The sequence below is a fragment of the Cynocephalus volans genome, chromosome 8 (assembly GCF_027409185.1).
Source record: "Cynocephalus volans isolate mCynVol1 chromosome 8, mCynVol1.pri, whole genome shotgun sequence".
Lineage (NCBI taxonomy): Eukaryota > Metazoa > Chordata > Mammalia > Dermoptera > Cynocephalidae > Cynocephalus > Cynocephalus volans.
The window spans coordinates 44,613,170-44,619,881 of NC_084467.1; the positions used below are offsets into that span (position 1 = coordinate 44,613,170).

The window sequence follows — 6,712 nt, forward strand, 5'->3', positions numbered from 1 at the left end:
ATACTAACTTCTCTGTAGCTGGCACAGAGTGAGTTCTTGGAAATGTCTGTGGGATTGAATGAAGCTCCTGCGACAGGAAGGCAGCAATTTCAACAGTCTTGGCAAGACCGTGACTTCTTTCTTCTATGCATGTTTCTCCGGTTCTATCTCTTTACACCTCCACTTTCCTTACTTTCTGGTGATGTAGATGGATTCTTACCTAAAATGCCATAACCCAACCATATTTAATACAAAAGCACGATTGGCACTCCATCGGGGTCCCAGAGCTGAATATTAACACCAGTGCACCAGGGCTACAAACTCAACTGTTTCAAGTTGAGTTTCCTGAAGTCTTCTAGATGTGGTTGTCTGGAACCTGAAGTCTTGCATCCGTATCCCCATATGACTGACTCTGAGATATTTAAGAAATTTATTCAATGGATCCCTAAACTTTGGTGTGTCCCACCACCTCCATGTTCAGACTCTACCTTATGGACTATCCCATTTTCTGCTTTTTAATATAAGCCAGTCACCCAAACAAGCTCCAGAAAGACAAATGTTCCACAGATGAAAGAACCCGACACCTCTTGGTGCTGAGGAAGAGGTATTTTTACATTTTAAATGTTTTATGGACAAATGGGATCATTGTAAAGCCTCAGAAATCCAGGCTCATCTGAAGTACATCCTCTCAGACAACTACCCCACCCCAGAAGTGCCCCCGTCCCACTTGCCAATTGAAAAAAGATGCATAGGAAGGATGAGGGAGAAGCTGGTGAGTGATGGCAACGCCAGGCAGTGAGCACAGTGGACCTGTGAAAGTGCAGTGAAAAAGTCTGCTGTGTGTCAGTGACGTGTGCATGAAGGACCCAGGACACCGGCCCAGATCATGCCCTGTGGTAAATGGTACGACAAGCCTTCCTAGCTGATCCTAACATGGGATAGGTGTGCAGTCTATGGTTTGGAGCAGTCAGGGGGTGATCCAGGGCGCTGCTCAGCTTCACGAAGGAGGTGCTGAGAGATGAGGGTCAGTCCCCTGCTTCTCCCCAAGAGGAGAGCTAACCAACATGGACTCCTCGAGTTCTGTGAAGAAGCTCAGCATCAGCCTGAACAATGCCTTAAAAGCTGGGATTGTCAAAGCCAGAGCAAACAGTGATGGCTCAGTGAAAACACTCTACCCACCAAGTCCAGTTTCAGGAAAGAGGCAAGACATTTCTCAAGAAACACAGCCTGAGCCTGGACGCGATGATCCAGCTCTCTTTCCACATGGCTTTCCTCTTGCTGTGTGACTAGACGGTGACCCTCCTGGAATCCTGCAGCACTGCAGCCTTCAAACATGGCCAGCGGAGACCATCCCACCTCCTTCTACACCAAGAAGTGCTCAGAGGCCTTTGTCAGGAGGCCTCTGAAGTACAGTGTGCTGACCTGCAGATCATGGTTCAGGGCTGCTCATCTCTCCATGTTTAGCTGGATAAGGAAGCCACATGAGGTAGATGTGAATCTTGATAACCTGACATTAGGTGCATACACACGGGCCCTGGTTGCATCCCATCTGGCAAGTCCTTGAAAATACAGTGACAGAATTGATTCAAAGAACCTTGGAATCTCTGGGCTGAAAGAATGTGAATGGCAATACTGTGACCTTTCAGAAAAGTACATGTTAACAGTGTGATTTAGTCATAGTCACCATCTTTCTCTGCTTTGTCAGTGTCTTTATGCATATCTGATTTGAGAACCCATCCTGGGTAGATTTCACTGGTCAAACTCTTAGAGTTCTGGGGACACCTGTGGTGACCCATGCCTCTTTCAAAGGATTGTTGTGAGGATTAAATGAAATACCATAGATACAGCATGCAGCAGAGAGAGGGTGAGCAGTTATTGTTCTGAAGGTCTTACTGGTCTGTTTGCAGATAGTCGTCATCTTTAATGGGAACTTCGCATTGCCTTTGAGTCACCATCAAGAAGTACTGATCTCACTACAGAGGTGGAAGTTGTGCATGATTTTTAAATTACCAAATCTTGACATCAGCTCCTTTTGTCATCATTTGTCCATTTCTCTTACAATCTTAAAAAAAAATATCTGACTGAGTTGTCTGTGTGGTTGAAATTCTGTGATGTTTTTACTAACCCAGAACACACCCACACCCACACACCCATTAGGTTTCTTTCCCTCACTGAAGTTGGCAAAGGAGCACAAAGAAAACTGGGACCTAAGGACCCAGTGAGGAAACAAAGCTTCCATTGGAAAATGGTCTTTTGTAATACTCCCAGAACATCTGGGAAGCTGGACCAGGCTGTTATTTTAGAGTTTTGAAAGTTGCCCTCCTTCCTCCCACGCAGATGCTGACTTGGGGTTTTAGGTGGGTGAGGCCTGCACGCACCAGAAGAATCCACAGTGAAAATGGCCACAGTTGGAGGATTCTGGAGTTGATCTTAGTCTTCCTCACTTCAGAAATGCTAAATGCACACAAGGGCATAGCAGAATTCAGCAACCTACTGCCAGAGGGTCGAGAGGGGCAAGAGCCTCCCCCATCTGGGGTCTCCCCCACCCAGGAGATGTTCTCAGCTGTGGGTGAACTATCCACCTCCTCCCCCACCCCCATTCTCCATTGCATCTTTGTAACCAGGGACCCAGAAGCCTGCCAGCTCCGATGACCAGGACCCATGTCTGAGATACATAAATTTGGTCCTCTGGACCTCTCAAACGTGCACTAGATTTGTCACTCACTACCCAGCGACATCATGCAATAAGCTCTTTATGTTCTGGCCATTCGTTCTTTTTCTCCAATAGTTTTGAGCAATGCTTCAAAAAGTAAACATCAGGTTAGTTGCAGAGTTAAAAGGAACAAATTTTTTTTTCCCCACACACCATAAATTCCTCAATGATTGGTTTAATCAAATATCTGGTATATCCACAAGTAAGTTTTTAAAGTCCCTTTATGGTGCAGAGAGAGTATTTTTTACACTTTGGTTTCATTTTTTGTATTTAAATACTTTCCTAATACTCAATTTTTTTTTTTTTTTAAGGTTTAGAGTTCATTTCAACAAATCCCATTAAATCAGTCAGATCTTTTCAAAGGCTGCCCTATCAATTTCCTTATTTCAAGCAATATTTGGTCCAGGTAAGATACAGCAGACCCTGAGAACGTGGGACTTGTAGGTCAATTCTAGGTACTAGTTTCTGTCATTTCTTTATTTAAGTGTTCACATTTGTTGTCTTTGGTCATATGTAACCAACTGGATTTCTGTTGTTGTTGAAACGTGAACTCTTCTGTTACCCAGTTAAAGTTCATTGGTTCTTTTGTTTGTTTGTTTGTTTTGCTCTTTGAAATTTAAAGAAAAAGTTTATTGATGATCTGAAAAACAATTCCTAAAAGATTGATTTTTCCAGAAAGCTGCAGCCACACAATGCATCTATCATGTTAAAACATGCATTAGACACAATGCAAAAACCATGAAAAAAGCCACCATTCCCCAACAATTTGAGCAAAGATAAAATGCTTAAGGAACAACATGGATGATTTGCAAACGATGGGCTCTTTAATTTAAGCACCATTAAAAAAAAAAAGGAGCACAAATGGATGTATATGTTTAATTACATACACTGAATTGAACCTTTGGCACTAGGAATCAGAGCACTTTGTCATACAGCATTAACACATTTCATAAAAGGGCATAGTGTCAAAGGAAGAGAACTACCAACATTCAAAAGCAGCTTTGTCAACGAGGCAATAAAACATTGTACAGCATGTCTCTCTGATGTCCATCACTGAATAGGCTGGTAGAAACTTTGACATGAAAAAAAAAAAGAAAGAAAAGAAAAAAGATGTAACCCCTTTTATTTTCTCTGTTTAAAATCAAATAGAAAACAAACATCATTTCTGTTATACACTCACATCTCTTCAAAGTACATCATTTGTACAAGGGGAGGACTAAGCACAAAACTGTGTTTACAGAGATCCAAACATGAGTGAGTGAGCACGTCTCCCGCAGCTTCCGATGGAGCTCAAGAGGGACAGTTCATGATCACTGGCACTAAACAAAGAATTCATTGCCAGGTACTCAGACAGTTGTGAAGATAATTCAGTAACAAAGCAAGGCTCTTCCCATCCAGAGGTGTATGGGCCAGCATCGCTCCAATTCATACAAATAATCTCAGTAGATGTGGAGCTCCGTACACCTGGGGCATGGGTGTCCGGAGGTGATCCACGAGGGTTTCAGCACACTGCAATCTCTCAAATTTGTAGAATAACTGAGTGTCCAACCTTACATTGAAGTATTCTTCTATGCCTGCCACAATTTCCCTAACAGCATACTCCTCATTATCTATGCTCCCTGGAGATGTCTTGAATTTGCATAATCCTCTGGTAGGGAGAAGATAAAAGAGCTGGTTTTGCCTGGTAACTCAGTCCCAGTCATCAACAAGTCATGGTTTTAGCTCTTCAGGAGTCTTTACTTCAACTCTGTTCACGAATGTTTCCTCATTTTCAACAGTAGCATCTGCCTGGGCCCTTTTCTTCCCAGGAGGCTGAAGTGTCTCACTGTGCTACCACCATCTCCATTTCCAAGTGTTCTCTGTTCTTTTTCGTTTCCTCTCCAACGTTTTTCTGCTACAGACCAGAGGTCTTCCTTCATGGGGCAGCCCCTCTCATCTTCGCCCCTGCATAGTGCTCCTGATTGGCTTCTTGACATTCTTGCTGTTTCTGGAGAATGATGTCCACGTATTTGAGTACTCTGTTCTCTGGAAGCCGTTCCTCCCAATTTTTATTCCCACCACTATAAAGTATTTCACTCGTTTGTCCTTTATGGCAATCTTTGCACACTTTGCTTCATAAAGCAGAGGCCCATGAAAGCACAGCACTCGCTCACTCTCCTGGAACGTGCGCTTCATGTTCCGCTTTGGCGCCGTTTATAAGTGATTCGGTGTCTCCCCTCCTCCCAGCACCCCTGACTATACTGCCCCCTACTCTCTCCCGCACCCAGCTCCCCGTCACACGCACCGTCAGGCACCGCGGGCTCTACATCCCGGCCGATCCGCCAGCGCCCGGAGACCTCACAGCACCGCGAGCTGCGCAGACGCAGCTCCAGCCTCACTGTTTTCACGAACTTTGATTTTGAGTCTATTACTTTAATGTGGCCACCCTGCTCTGCTTTTTCACAGTTAATTCAAAACAGAGCAGAACTCTGGGGATTTCTCTAATACAAACAATTTATTCTTCAGGATTTTTCTCTTAAGTAGAGAAACTTCCTTGACCCTTACTTACACAGCAAAATATGGTCTTTCTGGACTCAGCGCTCATGATGACTCTAATTTGGTACAGGCCCCAGGGTCATCCCTAGGAAAAGCACTTACTCACAGTAGACCCTGTGCTAGACACCTGAGTACAGAAATAAAAAACAAGGTCCCTGCCTTGGAGCACCTCGAAGTTTATAGTGAGAGATGAGCTAATAATTAAATAAATCATAAGATAGTTGTGTGTGTGTGTGTGTGTGTATATATATATATATAATATATTATATATATATATATATATAAAACAGTGAAAGAATGTGAAGTGTTGCAGAATCACAGACGGAGGGATTTGTTCCTGTGGGGAGGAAGAAGGATGAGGATTGAGGAAGATTTCTAGAGGTTGTGACTTTTGAAATGGGATTTGAAGGATGAATGAGTTTAATAGGCAGAGATGCATAGAAAGAACATTCCAGGCAGTAAAGACAGCTTTTAAAAAGGTGGGGGGATGGGAATGATGAGTTCAGTGTTACTACAACATAGAGTACTTCAGGTGACATGATGGGAGCTGGAGAAGCGGGTGGGTGCCAGAATTTAGAAGGCATTGGACACCAGCCTGAGGGATCAGATTTGTTCCTATTGGCCATGCACCCACAGAAGTCTTTCGAGCCCCTGTTTTAACTCATTAGATTAGATCAGCACTATCCCTTGGCTCTCTCTCTCTAGAATTCAGCCATTGCTCTTTTAGCGGGTCCACTATTTCTTCCTGGTCCTCTGATCCCCTTAGCTCTACACGGATCCTCAGGTTTCAAGGCTCTGAAAACTGTCAGGATTTGAAGGTGACTGATCTTTTTCAGAAATCATTTTATATCTCCCTCTAGCCCTATACACTACAGCCAAATGGCAATGCTATTTTTGGACTTGGGTCAGTTGGGTCTGTTCTCTCCTCAAGGAGGAGGATTAGATACTCACTACTTTTGAGTTTCATGCATAATTCTTAAACATTTGTAATCACCATGGGATGAGTATTAGAGCTGGTTAGTGATCTTGCTGTTCAACCATAAGTCACCTAACTAGATAAGGACAGAGCTGAGACCAAAACTCATGCCTCCTGACTCCCAATCCAGTGCTCTTGTGTGCTCCAGCTTCTGGCTCTGCTTAGCCAGTTATGAAACAGAACGTACTTGGCTGCCTCAAACCCACAGATTCATGGTTGAGAGCTGGAGCTAAAGGAAGGCAGTGTTTCCAGACTGGAATTCTGTTCTGCCTCAAGCCAGACAGCATAATTTTGTCTTTTGATACCTCCCTTTCTTCTTCTGTAAAATGGGAGCAAAGTGTACTTAATCCTTCAGCTACAGCTGAGATCAGAGATTGGGGTGTGGTAGGGGTTTTTGTTGCTGTCCCACCGTTGTTTTGTGATGGATAAGGGTTTACAGATCTATGTTCAAGTTGTGGAATCTTAGAGTCAGTGGCGGAAGGAACCTTGGAAGCGATCTATTTTGACAG

The 6,712-nt window shown here is 43.7% G+C and overlaps 1 pseudogene; it reads right to left on the reverse strand.

The window, feature by feature from the left end:
• Nucleotides 1–3,926: 3,926 nt before the first annotated feature.
• Nucleotides 3,927–4,879, reverse strand: LOC134384135 (mortality factor 4-like protein 1; annotated as a pseudogene).
• Nucleotides 4,880–6,712: the final 1,833 nt, after the last annotated feature.